The sequence below is a fragment of the Colius striatus genome, chromosome 4 (genome assembly GCF_028858725.1).
Source record: "Colius striatus isolate bColStr4 chromosome 4, bColStr4.1.hap1, whole genome shotgun sequence".
In the NCBI taxonomy this organism is placed as follows: domain Eukaryota; kingdom Metazoa; phylum Chordata; class Aves; order Coliiformes; family Coliidae; genus Colius; species Colius striatus.
In genome coordinates, this window is record NC_084762.1 from 22271000 (window position 1) to 22290456 (window position 19457).

A 19457-nucleotide genomic window follows, 5' to 3' on the forward strand; every position below is an offset into this window, starting at 1 on the left:
AGTATAAAAATGGAAAAATGAAATAATATTTTCCGCTTTGGTAAAGAACAGGTGATGGAAATGGCACACCTAGCTATTTTGTGCTGTTCAGAATTGTGCTGTTATCATCTGGTTTGCGTTAGAAACTGTGAATGATACTGATAAAAGAAGTGAATAGGACAAACTAGCATCAAAGCTAACTATTTTACCGTATTTTAAGGTAGAGATGAAAAGTACACTGACCTTTTCATGCTTGCAAGCACAATTACAGCATGAATAGTGTCCTTATAGAAAACAGATTTTCAACCTTGACATACTTGGGATTGTGGAAGATAGGCTTTCAGAATAAAAACAACATGCTCAAGCATTTTTTCATTTTTTTTCTATGGATATACAATAATTATTTCTTACCTTCCAGACTTTGGATAAAACAGATAAAGCAGTGAGCTGAAAATCTCTCCTGTGCTGATCAGTGAGTAGTTGTTTGCTCTTCATATTCAACGGTATGCAAGAGAAGATGTCGAGACAAACCTTTCTTTTTAGCAAAAGCTTTGAAGAGTGATGTTCTTTATTGCTGAGTGGGCTAGAAAAAAGAATATTGCTCAGCTTCAAGCCTTGGCTGTCATCTGTTTCAACATGTATAGAAATATTCCTCCGATTCAGGGATCAGATGTGAAATCTATGAGGTGAAAGCTGCTTTTTAACAAATACAGTCTTAGTATTGATTTATTCACTTACTAGCTTATATTTTGATTATAAGTTCTCTGTTTACAAAGTACAGAACATAATTTGTTGCTAAACAAATTATAAGCCAATGTAGCCTTTTTTTTTTCTTGCAATAAGGCATGTATGATGGTCTTTTTTATTTTAATATCAAATACCATCTGTGTTCTTTATGGTAATACTGCAGTTATAGCAGTTAGTACTACATTATGAGAGCTGTAACACGTATGTTAGTAATTTCTTCACTAGTTTGCATTGATCTCTTCTGTGCTGTTTGTTCTGAAATATGGGGCTCTTGGTTATGTCAAAATTACTGATCCCTCAGCCATGACATATGTTTCAGGTTGTTTTGTTATTATGTAGGTGTAAGCTTGGAATGTTTTAAACCCAGAACTGCCATGTGTGTTGAGATATTTATTTATTATTTAAATACAACACAACTTACCAGAGATAGCACAACTGATTCAAATGCAGAAGTAATTTGGAATGTGTCCTGTACTTTCTTTCTGGGAGTTACCTCTCCTTGAGTAATTTCTGTGTGTTCATAGGTGAATTGGTTTATTTTGCAGTTAAAGTTCTTTGCTGGATTTATCTGAAAAAGTTTATTTAGCTCTTTGAACAAGAGAATGTCTCATGGATTATCCACCAATGGCTTCCTCTATTTGAGAAAGAAATGATACTGAATACAGAGAAGGAGTGACCCCCATCATCTCTGTTCTACTCTGGCTTGACTATAAGGTCAGTTGAAGCTAATTGAGTTAGCATAATTCACCTCTCTTACAAATTCACCTGAACTGGTTAGAAAAGTGAAGAAAGATGACTGCAGGAAACTATCTCAATTGGTCACACTGTAATGTTGAAGATGACAATTTAAGAGCACTCTCAGAGCTCCTGTTTCCATGTTGTTTGGTCCAGCTGTATTAAATGCATTCTGATATTTAAAAAAATACCAAAACAAAACACAGTTTTGTATGATCAGAAGCGTAGAGGTATTACTTTTTCTTTGGTGTCCTGTCATGCATTTCAGTATCATGTTCTGGACGTGCCCACACAACACTTTGAACAAGCTTGCTTCTGCCATTGTGGTTCAAGTTGGCTGGCTAGGAGCCAGCTCCATCTGAAAACCGTGCAACTTTTCTGTTCAGTGCAGTGCCACACTGAAGTTAACACAACTTTGCTGTGTCTTTAAGTATTATTTTTCCTGTGGGTTTGGTAGATAGCTTGGAGATAATGAGGTAAAAGCCATTCGACAAAAGGTGATAGAGCTATGCTCTTTGTCATGTATGTCTAGTTTATTTGGCAAGCAGTGAGTTGAGATTCTTGTTTAGAAACTTAAAGGCATGGCCAAACTCCTTTACTGTTTGTAACTTTTAACAACATCTAATCTTTTTGGTTTTGTGTGTGTGTTCAATTGCTAGTTTTGTTACTGTAGCACTTAAAAAATGGAGTATTTCAGAAAATTAAAGTAAGAATTTTCAAGTTAGAAAAATTGTAGCTAACTTGAAAACCAGAAAATGTAACTGGCTGTCATGTCAAAACATGACACCAAGGAGTTTTGTATCTATATCATGATGGTTTGTGGACAAAACTCATGCTAGAGGCAGTGTAAGCCCACTGTTGAATGAGGTGGGTGCCCTGATGACAGAGGATACAGAGAAGGCAGACATACTGAATGCCTTCTTTGCCTCTGTCAATACTACTGGAGGCTGTCCTCAGGAGCCCCAGACTCCAGAGGAAATCAGGATAAAGGAGGAGTTCTGTTTGGTTGATCAGGACTGAGTTAAGGATCAGTTGAGCAATCTGGATGTACATAAATCCATGGGCCCCGATGGGTTGCACCCGCAGGTGCTGAGGGATCTGGTAGAAGTCATTGCTAAACCACTCTCCATCATCTTCAGTAAGTCATGGAAAACAGGAGAGGTGCCTGAGGATTAGAGGAAAGCAAATGTCACTCCAGTCTTCAAAAAGGACAAGAAGAAGTCTGGTAACTACAGACTGGTCAGCCTTACCTCCATCCCCATAAAGGTGATGGAATGACCTGTCCTGGCCACTGTCTCCAGGCATTTAAAGGACAAGATGGTCATCAGGAGCAGTCAACATGGCTTTACCAAGGGGAAGTCACGTTTGACCGACCTGATAGCCTTTTATGAAGATGGATAGATGGTGGTAGTGCAGTGGATGTGGTTTATTTTGATTTCGGTAAAGCATTTGACACTGTCTCCCACAACATCCTGGCAGCAAAACTGAGAAAGTGTGGGCTGAATGATCAGGCAGTGAGGTGGATTGTGAACTTGTTGAAGGGAAGAAGGCAGAGAGTTCAATGGGGCAGTTGGAGACCTGTATCTAGTGGAGTCCCTCAGGAGTCAGTGCTGGGACCAACACTGTTCAATATATTCATTAATGACCTTAGTCACTAAACATATGAAGGTAGTCACTAAACATATGAAGGAAAATATGGTTATCAGGGGGAGTCAACATGATTTCACCAAGGGGAAATCCCGTTTAACCAACTCGATAGCATAACGAGGGCATAACTGGGTGGCTAGATAAGGGGAGAGCAACAGATATCATCTACCTTGACTTGCAAGGCTTTTGACACTGTCTCCCATAACATCCTCATCAGAAAGTTCAGGCAGTGTCGCTTGGATGAGGGGACAGTGAGGTGGATCAAGAGCTGGATGAATGACAGAGCTCAGAGGGTGGTGATCAATGGCACAGTTCTGGGCCCCTCAGTGCAAGAAGGATAGGGAGCTACTGGAGAGAGTTCAATGCAGGACCACCAAGATGATGAAGGGAGTGGAGCATCTGCCTTTTGATGAAAGGCTGAGGGATCTCAGGCTCTTTAGCTTGGAGGAGACTGAGAGGTGACCTCATTAATGTTTACCAATATGTAAAGAGTGGGTGTTAGGAGGATGGAGCTAGGGTCTTCTCCATGATGTCCAGTGATAGGACAAGGGACAGTGGGCACAAGCTGGAACATAAGAGGTTCCAAATAAACATTAGGAAAAACTTCTTCCCTGTGAGGGTGACAGAGCACTGGAACAGGCTGCCCAGATGGGTTGTTGAGTCTCCTTCTCTGGAGACATCGAAAACCCACCTGGACAAGTTCCTTTGTGACCTACTCTAGGTGATCCTGCTGTGGCAGGGGGGTTGGACTAGATGATCTTTCGAGGTCTCTTCCAACCCCTAAGATTCTATGCTTCTGTTATTCACACTGTACTTGCAAGCTAGGCACTCAGGAAAAAAGGGAAGTGCCTACGGGAAGTCTGTGTAAATGACTTGTTATATAATATAGCTGAGTGAAGGGATAGTGCTGCCCCTATGCTTTGGCTGGAGACCTCAACTTCTTTGTTTTCTTCTCTATACCCCTCAGTGTTATCAAAGTGAGAATGTTTCTGTAGATGACCTCTTCTTCTCCCAGCCTCTCCAGCTGTAGAGAAGTGCAGAACAGAAGCAGGACTGAACACTGAAGATGTTGGAAAAGGACAGAGCAGCAGCAATAGCCTGGTGAGCGAAGCTCAAGCAGTTTCCAGTGTTGGCTGGGGAGCCTGAGCACGTAACACAAGGGAGCCCATGCATCAGGTGACAGAGAAGTGACTGAGTAACAGGGAGCCAAAGCAGGAGCTTGAAATACTTGTGATCGACTTGAACTCTGCAAGGGTGACTGTTCAAAAATGTTTTCCTGTCCTGCAAGAAAATTTTAGGTCTGTTGATTGATTGCACTGTTTCCATGTTTACTGAAAAGGACTATTGGATGAACTTAATTGGTGTCAGGCCACCAAAGTCCTCTGACACATCAAATGGGATACCAAAAGAAGCTGAAGTGACATTTCATTTACTTTTTTTTTTTCACCCTTTTCTAAGGGAGACTTGATATTCTGAGAATCTAAACAGAATTCATTTTTATCAGCAACACTAACTTGCTGCTGGTTTCAGAAACTTGGAAATTATCTTTATCAGAAATTAAAGGTCAATCCCTTTGGAAGAAGGTGTGATGAAGTCAGGAGGGTTCAGGCATTAATCAGACCTACTTGCTGTTGATCAAGTTTCATGTCTCTGGATAATTGGAAACCCTATCTGCTGCTTTGTCATTTAGAATAAACTAGCATATGTATAGAGATATAGAAGAGAAATTACTCTGGTAATTTCTACACTTCTGTTAGCTGGGTCTGAAAATCACAGATTAATGGGCTGTGTTCTCTGTAGGAGGGAAATAAGCCCAGTTCTCCCCCCGCCTCATTCTCCTCTGCTCTGGTGAGGCCTCATCTGGAGTACTGTGTCCATCTCTGGGCTCCCCAGCTCAAGAGGGACAGGGAACTTCTGGAGAGAGTCCAGCACAGGGCCACCAAGATGATCAGGGGACTGTAGCATCTTCTGTATGAGGAAAGGCTGCAGGAACTGTGTCTGTTTAGTCTGTAACCCTCTTTTCTAGGTGAGTGGCTAGAACCTTAGCACCTTTAACCTTGGATTTTGAAAGGTATGTTATTATTATTACCGCTCACCTGAGATGAGCGGTTGGTATATAGTAATTTTTTTCAATTGATTACCTGAATTTAAGAGCTCAGTTAGAAAAGCCTCTATTTGTTTAGATCTTCAAATTTATTTAAATTTTTTAATTTCTCTTTTGCTGTTGTTGTGGGAAGAGGAATAGAGCTGGTGTGTCTGCAGGATCAGCATAACTGTGTGTAAGAACCTGGAGGAGTTTCAGATTTAGCAGTTTGTTCTGCTTGATTGGAAGGCCTGATGTTGATTATGATAACTGTATATGGAACTTCTTTCAGCTCTTGACATTGAGGAAGAAGATGAGCTATGGATTTTGATTCTTGAGCTTCAATTGAGAATGGATGAGATGGCAAAGAAATCAAAGATTTGCTATCATTTTCCTCTCATTCATCTTTATGACTAATTTTTTCAAACCTTCTTGTATGTTGCAGTAGAAAGACCAAGTTTTCAGTAATCCTGACTTTGCTGCTACTTTATAGCTGAAGTTTTACATTTTTAGTTTAAAAATTCTTTAAAAGTTCTTGTGGGTGAAAGAGTTATTAATCTTGCCTTTCAGAATTTGATTCACTGTGGCTTAAATGTAATGAGTGTTTCATCTGTTGCAGACCGATAGAACTTGGCATGTCTCTCTTATTGGAGATTAAGGAATGCGTTTTATGGATGGGAAGAGAAGCAGCAGCTGGGGAGTGCATTTTGTCTGTTACCTGCAAGGTGGAAATATGTGCTCTTCTACAATTCAGAGGTCCTCATTGATATTCTTCACCTGATATTTTAATATATGATTGACACACAGTTCTGTTACCATTCCTCATCTACTGTTTTTAATAATTGCAGGGTCAGTGCCTCAGTCTTACTTGAAAGACTCCATCAGAAACTGGCAGTCAGAGCAGGGATGATTCTTCCCATCTATCTGCTGAGGGCTTGTCCTCACATCTACCTCTGGCATATAGTTTGCCAGGTTTGATGCTGGATTGGAACAGGCCTTGCTATCACAGATGTGGATTTACTCAGTCTCTCTATGACATTTCAAATTTGTCTTTACTTTCCAAAGTACTCAATCAGTGTCAGATTTTTATAAAAAATCATTCTGAATTTCTGTTCAAGACATGCAACTTAAATTTGTGCAGCCTCTAGTCTTCTCTCTGAGCTTTACAGGAAGCTTAAGAATGTACAGATTTCGTTAGATCATTTTATTATTTATTTCATAATTATTACAATTGTTATTTTGTACAAAATTTTAAGCACTGCAAAGACTAAAGTGTAATAGAGATACGACAGAAAGTGCACATGATACAATTGTACAAAATGTAAGCAGTTGATGATTATGAGACTACTAAATGAAAACAAAGGAAAATATGAGAAGAAAGGTAAGGATTGTTTTAAAGAGCACTGTCAGGAAGCTAACTTACCAGGATGGAAAGTCATGAATAACTTTAAAGATATTTTAAGGAGAGTTTTGGAGTATCTGCAAAATGAACATGAATGCACATTCCACGCCAGAGGAATGTTTTCCAGGTGCCAGATAATTTAGTTTTGTTCTCCTAGCTGATTGGTGATTTTTGATTTTTTTAAAAATCATCTTAATCTAGATAACATTAAAAAAATACCACATAACCCTCTCAACTATGTTGTTTTCAAATCTGCTTTTTCTAACTGCCTGTTAACAGCCCTGTTTTATCTTGGTTTTGAAACTGTTGTTTTCTAGTCATGTCGTTGAACTAAATATATTTAAGCTTACTGCAAGATTTGGGATCAAAGGAGAAGTTTAGAAGAGGCTTATTTTCTAATGTTACAGTTGATTTTTGTGAAACTGTTAGTTTTTCTCACTTTTCTGTGTCTCTGCAAAAAGTGTAAAAATCCCTTTTATTATTTTTTTTTTTAAATCTAGTAGGCCTGCCATATGCATTATATTTGTTTGTGTGAAAAGTGTGTGATATAGGTCAGTATCAATGATTAGATCTATACTGCAGGCCACCCTTGCATGAATTATTGGAGGATGTTATAAGAAGTTGATTTCCTGCTCCGTGAACCAACTTTGGGTAGACCATAAGTGGCCAGTCAATTTCAGGGCTGTTTGGAGCAGGCTCGGTGGAGGTTGGAAATTGTGATAGAGTCATAGACTGGTAAGGGTGGAAGGGACCTTTACAGATTTTTCTAGCCCAACTCCCCTGCCATGGTCAGGGACGCTTTTGATGCCATGAAGAAGCCAATCAGGACTCAATAGCCAATGCGACTATTAAGCAGGTATTCTTTATTGCAGCGCTGGGGAACACGGGGGATTTCTCCACCAAACGTACCCACCTCAGCCTTTAAATTTTCAGCTTGTATTTACAGCAAATATGAATATTCATCATATTTCCAGGAAAGGGCCCACCCACAGTCCTGTCTTGGTCCACCCAAGTTACGCCTCTGTCTTGTTTCTTTTGATGTCCTCTTGCTTCCTTCAGTGGTCATTAGGGATTGCTGTTGGATTAAGATCCAAACTTTCCTTGTGATTTATTTTTATTCCTGGGTCCTTGGACAGGATGAAAACTAGCCTAAAACCTCTGCCATCCCAGGTAACAGTTTTGTTTAGGGCTAGACAGGCCTTGTAATTATCAGTGGTGTACGATGTCCAAATGTTCAAGTGTAGAACTGACGTAACAGCTTTGCTGTAATAATTTTGTTTATGCACATACCAGTCAAAACTATCAATGCTAAGCAATAATAATTTTGTTACAAGAAACAGTTGTGTCTTTCTAACAGCTCTGTTTGTGGGCTTGTAAAGACTAGCAGTTTTATAGAACTATATGTGTGATTTTCTAACTAATATTGTAAGTTTTAATAAGCAAGCTTCCATAAACCTAAACTTATCTACCTATGAATCACCTTCCACTACAGATGATTGCTTAATGTCCCTACAGACCTTAGTAAAAAGTCTCTCTTTTTTTTTTTTTTTTAATAAGCCCACTTTATATATTGAAAAGCCAAAACATTGGTTTTCAGTGAAGCATCTATATGGTGTTCTCTGTCTGGATCACAGATTATTTTTTTTGTTTGTTGCCAATACAGTCTTGTAAATATATCCTCTCTTGTGATTCTTCAGCTTGTCCCAGTCTTTCTTGTCTCTCACCAGTGCCTTGTTTTTGTTCACCTAGCCAGTCTGTCTTGCCTTTGCAGGCTTTTTGGTGTCGTGTCTGCTCTCTCTGCTTGTCCCTACTTGTCCTGAAATCTCGCTGTCCTGTCTCCTCGCAATCCTTTTCTTCCTTCTGCTCCATATAATTCCAAACTCATTACTCTAGATAATCTGATTTTTATTCTTGTTTTCTTCAGTAGTGTAATGTTATTCTTTTTTTTTTCCAGAGGTCAACTTTCCTTTTCTTTTTCATCTCTGGTTTCTTGTAAAAATTTTTGTCTTCCTCCTCCCCTTTATGTTATTTCAAGCCTAACAGACCAGAAGATACCGATTATTTTTATTTTATTATCCCTCCCTCACCCTGCCCCATCTTGTGTTTTTCCTTCTGGGCCTTATATGTCTGGGATGATCCCCTTCAACCAAAAGAATCTGAATTTCAGGTCAAATGAACCCCATCTTGCAGGGATAGGTAAATCTCTGCTCATGCCTTTTTGGAAGAGATACTGTCTCTACAGAATAATTTTCCTCCCACTAAATAGCTTCCTATCCTTCTTTTCTTCCTTTCTCAGCAAGCAGGTTCTTTCTCTCCTTGGATGTCTCCAGAGAGTCATATTTTAGTGCAGACAAGTCTGTGCCTCACGTTCTCAGTCCTCTCTTCAGTTTCATCGCCAATGCAGCTGAATCCATGGTGTCATTTTCACTGGTTATCATCTCAGAGAGTGTGCTGTGCAATGTCCATGTTGCAAGCAGTGTGGTTGACTGTTGGTGCCAAAATATGTGATTTATAATACATGTGTTTGTCTTGTAGCGTTTGACTTTGACCTAAAGAGAGAGGTAAGTGGAGAAAGCTTTGGCCTTAGCTGAAATACAATATGCTGCTGTGTTCTAAACATACTGTGTTTATGATCCAGTATAATTCAGCTAAAAGCATCTGGAAACTTTCAGAAAAAAACATGTGGCATTTAGTGGTTATACTTCTTATTTTCTGAACCAGCAGTAAGCTTACACCCTTTCAGTTTTTGATAGGTGAACCAACTGGGGCTCAGAAGATGAGAAGGGCTAATCTTTAAGTGCAAAAGATCTCAGTCAATTTGGACTGTATGTATTTGTTCCAAGAACTATGCCAAACACCTGGCAGATGACAGCTTTTCCAATGGAGCCAGAGTTTGGCTGGGAAAGACTTCATTCCATGCTGTTATGTGAGTGTTGTACTGACAGGGGAAAAAAGTCAACATGATAGATACTACTCAAGATCATTCTGGACGTTTTTGTTTTCACCAGCAGGTGATGAGGGATCAGCTTGTAGTGCAAGGACTGGAACATGGCCAGGACTGTAGATTGCTAGGCAAGTTACTTATGTCACTGAAGTGCTTGGACTGAGCCTGACATTGGTTTTTTTTCTCCTAATTCACTACAGAGTGGAGGTGACATGCTTTCTATTAATAGTGCATTGTAACAGCAGTATGTAAAGGAGTTAGGTAACGTTTGCACTCCCATCCCTTAACACACTTATTCAATGCAAGATGTCAAAATATGTGACTGAAAAATGGTGGAAAGTCTCTATGAAGAATGTCAGTAGGTTTTCTATTTTCTCATTTCCATTTAAAAGTTATTCAGAATGCTCCAAACAGAAACCACTGTAAATGATAGTATTTTTTCTGTGTGTTTACCAGAGAACTGCGTGATAATATCTGTTTAATAACTCTTAGTCAACATTTAATCATAGATGGTGAAGTTTAACCCTGTAAGGCTTTACTGAATGTGGACCCGATGATCTCTGGGCTGTGCTCCAGAACATAAGGAAACTGATTTGACAGAATATAAAAATATTGCACCAGTTAATATTTTCCTTTACACAAACGTAGTGAAGTTGGACAGTGTTGTGATTGTTTGGCTCTAGATGATGTCTAGTAATTATGTGAATTATATGGAAATATATTTTGCTTTTCCTTTTCTACCCTGACTCAAGATGCAGCCTTATGATAAGCCCCCAAGATAATGTGTATGCCTGCTGCCAGTGCAAAGGCAGTCCTAGTTTGGGCTGTGTTCTGGGTTGTCCTCTATTGAACAGACTTGCATGACTGATGACTCAACTCACTAATAAATGAGAACAGTTTCCCCTTGCTCAGAGGAATGAACTGGCTTGCAAAGCATTATGGTGAACTGGGGTCAAAGCAAGAGTAAAGGGCAAGTGAGTCCATACATTTGAGCAGCACTAAGCTCTTTGCTTAGCTCAGCACCTTGGTTGGCCATAGAGCAAATAAATTAAACATGAGCCAGCAATGTGCCCTTGTGGCCAAGAAGGCCAGTGGCATTCTGGGATGCATCAAGAAGAATGTGGCCAGCAGGTCAACGGACTTTCTCCTCCTCCTATTCTCTCCTTCTGGAGAGGACTCATCTGGAGTCCTGTGTTCAATTTTGAGCTCCAAATCTCAAGAGAGATGGGGAACTTCTAGAGAGAGTCCAGCACAGGGCCATCAAGGTGATGAAGAGACTGGAGCATCTTTCTTGTGAGCAATGGCTGTAGGACCTGTGACTTCAGCCTGGAGGAGACTGAGAGAGGATCTCATTAATACAAGTACTTAAAAGGTACATGTCAAGAGGATGGGGCAACACTTTGTTGTGTCCAGTGATAGGACAAAGAGTAATCGACAAAAGCTGGAATGCAAAAAGTTCCACTTAAACATAAGGAAAAACTATTTCACTGTTCAGGTGAGGGAGCCCTGGCACAGGCTGCCCCAGGAGAGTGTGGAGTCTTCCTCTCTGGAGGTCTTCAAAACCCACCTGGACACATTCCTGTATGACCTGATCTAGGTGGACCTGCTTGAGTAGGAGGGTTGGACTAGAAGATCTTTAGAGGTCCCCTCCAACCCCTACCATTCTATGACTGTGACCTTGATGGTTGATTGATCTGTGAGCCATTGTGGGAGCTGGGCAGTTGGGATCGCTTTCCTTTCTCTTTATGGAGTTGGTTTGTACATCCACTGCCTGCAACAGGGAGCAACTCATACACTCACAGTCTGAGAGTATCAGAGGATGTAGGTGGCGTGGGTTCTGCAGCTGTGACAAAGGATGTATATATTTTTTAAACACAGTTATGTACCAGTCTCACCTGAACAAGGATTTGATCTGCTGCTATTCGCTTTGGAGGAGCTGTTTTTCATGGAAGCTGCCTAGGAGGCCATGTCTGTACATTACTGTTACAGTCCCAGGCTACTTAACTGAAGCAAGTCTTTTGATTATTACTGTTCTATCTTTCATTCTGAAGAAAGCTTGGATCACAGACATTGGATTCCTTTCCAACAAAACTAAATAAAAAGATACTTACTATCTCCTAATGGACATTGATTCCAGGAGACTAGACTAGAAATGAAGTGAAACATTCCAAAATGTATATAGTATAGTTATTAACATTGTGTTTTATCCAGAAAAAATGCCTTCCTCGTTGGCTCATCGATTTTTAAATAAAGGCTCAATGCATTTTGATTTCAAGGGTATGTGATTATAGTTACAGATGAGCTACAGGTGAACCTTATACTGAGGAACAGCTTATGGAAGGGCTGGTGGTACAGTAGGTCTGTTTCTACATGAAATGTTGATTCCAAGAGGATCCACAGGGATTGGCAACATTCTGCAGCCTGAGCTGGATGCTGGATGAGTTCTTTGCCAGATACCAGCAGTGTTGCCACGTTAGCCTGTGTTTATACCAGCATTGCATTTTTAAATTATGTTGCTGTAAGTATTATTCACTATTGGGCCAATTGCTGTTGCACCAGAAGGTAAAAGTGATCATGCTATGAGTCTGCTTTGCTTTGTCTGAAAGTTCTCAGCATCCAACAGTGGCTGCAAAATGTGTAATCCACTTAATACTGAGCACTTCTGGAGATTTGGCTGCTTTACTGAGGTACTTTAATGAAAGCAAAGTTAAAATAAAATCTAATTCTAAATTTTTATATGCATGTACTGAATCATATGAAATTGCAGTACAGCTGAGCTTGATCTGTAGATGCGTTATGGAAACTCATATCAGCTGTCTTGAGCATAGACCCAGAGACAGAATGCAGAAAATCTGGTCTTAGTTTCATTAACCTGTGATATATACACACACCCACACATACTTTTTTTTTTATCTCTCAATTTCATTCTGAATCCACCAAATGTGGAAAAAGAACAGAAGAAATGTTATTCCTGGTTGAAATGTGTTCCATCTTTATAGTACAAAAATGGATGGACTGCAAAAAAAAGTGAATTTGGTTGTTGTCTAACCTTTTCCCTCAAATAATTGACTTTGCAGACTTCTTCTTATGTCATGGCTGACTGTAAGATGGAAGACAAGTTACAATGTTGCAAATGGTGCTTTAGTAGGTTGTATCAAAGTAATGAAAGAGATTACTTTAAAATTCTCTGTAGATAGCTCCTTGGTATATGGGTTTACTGGAAGTCTATTTTAGTAATTGCTGGCATTCCAAATTGTCATGGTTTGACATGACAGCCTTTTCTGGTAAGGGGGAAGGGGCTGCAAAGATGGCTCCTGCAAGAAGTTGCTCACAACTCTCCCCAGCTCAGAGCCAGACCCACTTCTGGGGCTGAGCCAATTAGACGCCTCCACGATCACTTTTTAAGAAGAAGCCGGAAGGGGAGGTGTCTTCCTCCATCTTCTTTTCTTTCTTCTGCCCCTTCTTCTTCTTCTGGCTGGTGGTGGTGCAAGGAGTAGGAACAATGAGAGAGACAACCATGCGGACTCCAAGGTCAGGGATGAAAGAGAGGAGGAGGTGTGCTGTAGCAGAGACTCCCCTGCATTCTATGGAGAGAACTGGTGAAGCTGAGATTTATTTTCATTTCTTTAAAGACCCCGCATCAGCGGTACAGACTCATTTTGATAATGAGCCCGCATCAGGGGCAGAGACTCATTTTGCTAAAGCTGACCCCGGACCAGGGCCAGCGATTCACTTCATTAAAGGCCCCGAGCCAGGGACAGTGATTTTGGCTGGAGGAGGCCTTGTCCCGAAGGAGGGGCCCTTTATCACTATGGCCGGAGCAGGCCCTGTCCCGAGGAAGGGACCCAATATCCACAGCTGCAACTGTGGGGAGGAACCCACGACAAAGCAGCTCATTAAACTTATGCCCAGAAGAGGCCTTGTCCCGAGAGAGGGACCTTGCAACTGCAGAAACTGCAATCGCGGTGAAGAATCCACGTCAGAGATATTCACCAAGGACTGTGTCCCGTGTGAGGGAACCTGTATCGGCAGAAGCCGCAGCTGCTGGGAACAACCCACACCAGAGAAGTTTGTTAAGGACTGTGTTCCGGTGGAGGAACCCCGTGTTGGAGCAGGGGAAGAATGCCAGGAGTCATCCTCATCTGAGAAGACAGAAGCGGCAGAGCCCATCTGTGAGAGACTGACCACATCCCCCACTCCCTGCCCCTCTGAGCCGTTGGAGGGGGGAGGAGGTAGAGATATCGGGAGCAGTGAGCTGGGCCCGGGAAGAAAGGAGGGATGGGGGAGGGAGATCTTAAAGTGCTGGTTGTAATTTTCTCATCATCCTACTCCCTTTTTGCTTTTATTCTGTTCTGTTTCTTGTAGAATAAACTTTCCTACTTTCCTCTCTTAAGTCGAGTACTAGAGTCTGTTTTGCCCAGAACCATAATTGGCAGTGAGCCCTCCCTGCCCTTGTCTCAATCCACAACAATCTTGCTTATCTTTTTACTCCCATTTCGCTGGGTCCTCCGCCATCTTAACGAGGGTAGGGGTGAATGGGGGCATCGAGCGAGAGACTGTCGTGGTGCTGTTGTGCTAGCTGGGCCAAACCACGACACGAATGTGTGATGATGTTTTGGATTGGGAGTGTTTTAGTCTAATGTGTTTTAGTCTAATGATAAAGAAATAGCGATCCCATCTGTATTTTACTATAGCAAGGAAGGGGTAGAGGAAACGATTTTTTGCTATGGGCTGAAGGATCAATCACTTTTGATGTTTTCTCCTTTGCCTACCTTTAGGAGAAGCATAAGCTTCCACTTCCTTTTTAATGATTATTTTGTACAAAATGTAAATCTTTAAGAATGGATCTCTGCTTGTAAATTACCATGTCCAGGACCATTCTCTCACACTGAAGCCAAATGCCACAAGACACCCTGCACTGATAACATTAACCTTTCTAGCCTTCAGAAAGGACTATATATGTGTAATATTTCCTGGGTATTGCTGGCTCCTGAAGGATGCTTAGAAGATGTGGGGATGAATGATAGCTAACACTGATGGAAGTTTTGCTGGGGGTCATTCTAACAAGCATTATGGATAATGAAATTTCCAGTGCTTGGGAATATTTATTGGTACTATTTAATCAGCTCATGAAGATGTAGCCTTAGTGGCTTTTAATAGAGCACACAGAGCTAAGTAAAACTGTGTGGGACAAATGATAATTATAGTCTGGTGGCAATAAAATTGCAAGTTGTACTGATGGTGCTTTCATGTAATGAGGTACTACTTGTGGATGGATTGATTCATACCCCATTCTGACATTTTAGCCCTCTGGTTTTAGGTCCATTTTTTAATACAGGGTTTCGGTGTGTGCATGTGTGGCATTTGTGCTCTGAAAAATCTTCTAATGGAACTGGGTACAAGATGTGACTGAATTCTCTGTCAAATGTTGGAGGTAGCTTTTAATGAAACCATAGTGTAGCCCACAGTTAGACCAGCATCATTCTAGATAACTAGTTAGGAGATGTACACCATGTGTTTACACAAGCTAATCTTATGGTTATATATCACAGGATTTTTTAACCTATTTGTGTGAAAATTAAAATTCTATCAACTTGGTTGTGGTAGGGGGAGCTTCATGGACAACATGGGGTTTCTTTATAGCTCCTGTCTCATTAGGAGCTGAAGGGAAACTGACTTGGAGATGTTTATAAGTTTGTAAATGAGGACTCTCTGCTAGGTCTCTCCTTAACCTGGCAAGAAGAGTATGAAAAAGCTTTGAGCATCTGCACCTTTCAGGAATGGCGTGCATAGTAGTTTTTTAGAGGGAGAGGCTGGAGATACTGTCTTAGCAGAAGAGGTAATGTGAAAGAGTGAGATGAAGGAGCACTGTTGTGTTTGCCTCCCTACAGCAGCAAGAGCAGATGTTGGAACACAACTGTAGTCACTGGCTGTACTTAGGTCAACTTTCACTCTGCTGAACTGGCTATGGCCTCCATTATATGTGTGCATGACTTTTGTTGAGAAACCAGGGAGAAGAAAGACAATGGTTGCCAATACTCTTCGTTGTACTGTGAGACCTTGGTTCACTTTTCAGACTTTCTTCAGGGTCGCTTTCCAACAGTGTCTGCAATGGCATTTAAAGATATAATTGATTAAGGTTTCTATTAAAAAAAAGTGCGTCATAACAAATTTTTCCCCTTAATTGAATAAAATCCAAGCAGGTACACATTTTAACTAATAAATTGATGTATTGAACTTTTGTATCTCTGCTGAGTCTGTCCAAAGGGCAGTCATGGGAACAGAATACTGTCACTAAGCTCTGCCTCCGCAGAACACAGTTGCACATTTTGGAGCTCCCTCGTGGCCATTCTTGCAATCAATATTCGCTGTAATTATAAAAGAAATGAGGGAGTCTTAAGGTGGTGGATGTGTTTAATAATATATTATAGTAACATAAAAATGCATTGAGGATTAATCAAAACTGTTAAAATTGGTGCTGAATTGATTTAGTGATTTGCATTTGGTTTAAAGCTGTATGCCTGTTGAAAATAATTTACTTTAAAAATTGCACTGCAATTTCCTCTTAATTTTATGTCGTGTGCTTCAGGATGACAGTGAAGATATTAAAATATGACTAACAGATGTGATGTTTGCTAATGGAGCATCACATCCCATTTATTTTCCTCATCCCGTTATTTATCTGTAGATCAAGCCTTTGCCTTTTAAAAAGAGAAAATCCACTTCTTCCTCTAAGTTTCTTTTTGGCCTTTTTTTCCAGAGGGATGAACAGGTCACCTTTGCCTTATAAATCAGTAAGTGAGAAACAGCCAACTGTAACAGTTATGTACCATAACATTATTGTTACTGTAGGATTATTAAGTCTTAATTTGACCTTCAGAATTGTGCAACACAGCACTTAGGGGCTACGATAAAGATGCCTGGAGGTAATAAATTCTTTCCCATTCATATAAATGGGCACTGTAGGAAATACTTCGTAGCTATATTCTGCCACAGATTCCCAATATGGCCAGGTAAACTTACTCTTGTCCTAGGTTAAGTTGGGGCAAATTCTGTTTCCACAGGCACCATCCTCCTTATAATCACCTGGAAAGACAGCATGAGCAGGCCTGTATGTTCTGTATCCTGACTTACATTGCTGCTGACACCCTTGGTGTGTCTTTTAACTGCTCTGTGCAGACACTATCTCTCTCTTTTGTGCCATGAGATGATACAACACCTGAAAGAAGCCAGAGTTCTTGAGGTTTCTCTAGGAGCAGATACTAATTTTGGAGATGTAGCAATGAGGAGGTATTAAGCATGCTTCCCAGCTACTTTTCTTGAAGTCTTTTATCTCTTCCCTCAAGAAGAGTGGTGTCTTAGTTAAAGACTTAAAGGAAATTTCTTCTTCAGTTCATTGCAAAATGAACTTGAATTAGATTTCTTCTAAGACAAATTGCATGGCTTTGCTTGGGAGTAATATGACAAGCTTGAGATTTTGAAGGGGTTTTTCTACCAGTAATTGTTGCCTGTGCATTTACTTCTTAGCTCACCTGTCAGAAAGTTTGAAAGAAAACTTTTTAACAAATCTTTGCCATGAAAGCAAATAGCTTTGATGAAAGCATAGGAAATTTAAAGCCTTTCAGTTTAAATTTCCTCTTGGTTTTCACCAGAGGTCTTGTTGAGAATGAAAATGACCTCTAAGCCATATATCTAATCTTGTTGTGATGTAATAATATCCTTTAAAGCCCTTTTCTTATTCTATTGTGGCAGTCGTCTTTACCACTTGTGCTGCTACTTAAAACTGCATCTAATGTATTCCATTGGTGACAAGCTGGTGTTCTCATTTTGTGACTAGTAACCTCAGTCTGTCACAGATCAGCTTTACAGTCCATGTAATTTCTTGCTAATAATGCATATTTTAAATATTAGTAATAGCTTAATTCAGATGTTCCTATGTATTTCTATATAGACAGAATATAGCTTTTTAAACAGGATATTTTTTTCACAGCGAAATGCTGCACAGTATTGTGTACTCTCTTTTGTTAATCATACTGTTTAATTTCTATTAATTTCTAGACATTATCCTAATTTTCAAGTGTATTTACTTTCAAATTTTATCATAACGTAACCAATTTCTTTAACAAACCTTATTGTTCCCTTATGACTCCACACAATACATATTGCATGAAATAAAAGTAGACTGAATATATACCAGCAGACACTAGAAAAACAGCTTCATGCAATGTCTGTCAAGGGATTTTTCACCAAAATGACAGTCGATACGGGTGCAAATGGGAAGCAACCAGGTGCTACTTTCTCATTCTGGTGATCTTCCATGTAATCCTACCTCAGGTGGATAAGGTCACTCCACACTGAGACTAATGTCTTGTCTCAGGATAATCGATGTAGTTAGAGAGATTAATTACTGGGGACCTCTTCCCATCTGTTGTAGACCAAATTAATGTGGTAGTTGCCAGTGCTGAGTGGATGCTTAGGGTGATACGAGTTACTTTTATACCTGGTTGGTGCCTGGGTATCTATAGTTGCTAGCACATAACTATGTATGGTCTGGAAAGGACAATAAATATATTAGATCATGCTGATTAGCCTCGTTGTGTTTGATGAGATATATCACAAGTGATAGGACCGACTGATGTTTAGTATCAACTTTATCTACCTGCGTGACCTCTGTCTACCCCATACATACTAAGACTGATGTAGCGGTGCAGAAAGATGTGGAAAGCTGTGATTTGTTATCAACAGAGGAAAAGCCCTTAGAGTTTTAAAAGCGAACGTGAACTATTTGACTTTCTCTGGTTTGTGTTACAGTTTTGCTACATTGGTAGACAGTATAATGCAGAATATAACTTGCTGGGAAGGCTGTGTATCCTGGTTTGACATGACAGCCTTTTCTGGTAAGGGGGAAGGGGCTGTAAAGATGGCTCCTGTAAGAAGTTGCTTGAAACACTCCCCAGCTCTGAGCCAGACTCACTTCTGGGGCTGAGCCAGTTAGATGCCTCCACGATCACTTTTTAAGAAGAAGCTGGAAGAGGAATCTTCTTCCTTCTTCTTCTTCCCATTTCTTCCTTCTTCTGTCCCTTGTTCTCCTTCTACTTACTGGTGGTGGTGCAAGGAATAGTGAGAGAAACAACCATGCGGACTCCAAGGTCAGTGAGGAAAGAGAAGAGGAGGTGTGCTGGAGCAGAGACTCCCCTGCATTCTATGGAGAGGACTGATGAAGCTCAGATTTGTTTGCCTGTTGTTAAAGACCCCACATCAGTGGTAGACACTTATTTTGATAGTGGCCCCATATCAGGGGCAATGATTCACTTCATTAAAACTATGGTTGGAGGAGGCCATGTCCCATGGAAGGGACCTCATATTCACAGAAGATGTAACTGTGTGGAGGAACCCATGACAAAGCAGTTCATTAAACTTAAGCCTAGAAGAGGCTGTGTCCTGAGGGAGGGACCTTGTGTCTGCAGAAACTGCAACTGTGGTGAAGAATACACACCAGAAATATTCACTAAGGACTGCGTCCTGTGTGAGGAACCCTGTATTGGCAGAAGCCGCAGCTGCTGGGATCAACCCACACCACAGAAGTTTGTTAAGGACTGTGTCCTGGGGGAGGGACCCTGTATCTGAGCAGGGGAAGAATGCCAGGAGTCATCCTCATCTGAGAAGAGAGAAGGTGGTGAATGGGGGCACCGAGTGAGAGACTCGTGGTGCTGCTGTGCTAGCTGGGCCAAACCATGACACTGTGAAGCCTCCATCCTTAGGGATATTCAGAAACAGTCTGGATGTGGATCTGATCAACTAGCTCTTGATGGCCCTGCTTGAGCAGTGAGGCTGGACCAGATGATCTCCAGAGGTCCCTGCCAACCTCAAACTTCTGTGATCACAGAATCTTAAGGGTTCGAAGGGACCTTTAAAGATCA

General features: G+C 40.7%; 1 protein-coding gene across 1 annotated transcript in view; it reads left to right on the forward strand.

The window, feature by feature from the left end:
- Positions 1–403: 403 nt before the first annotated feature.
- The window catches only part of SEMA5A (semaphorin 5A), a 320602-nt gene continuing 301548 nt past the window's right edge, over positions 404–19457 (forward strand). The window contains exon 1 of the mRNA XM_061995060.1: positions 404–451. The gene's annotated coding sequence lies outside the window, so the exon portion shown is untranslated. The remainder of the gene's footprint in view (positions 452–19457) is intronic.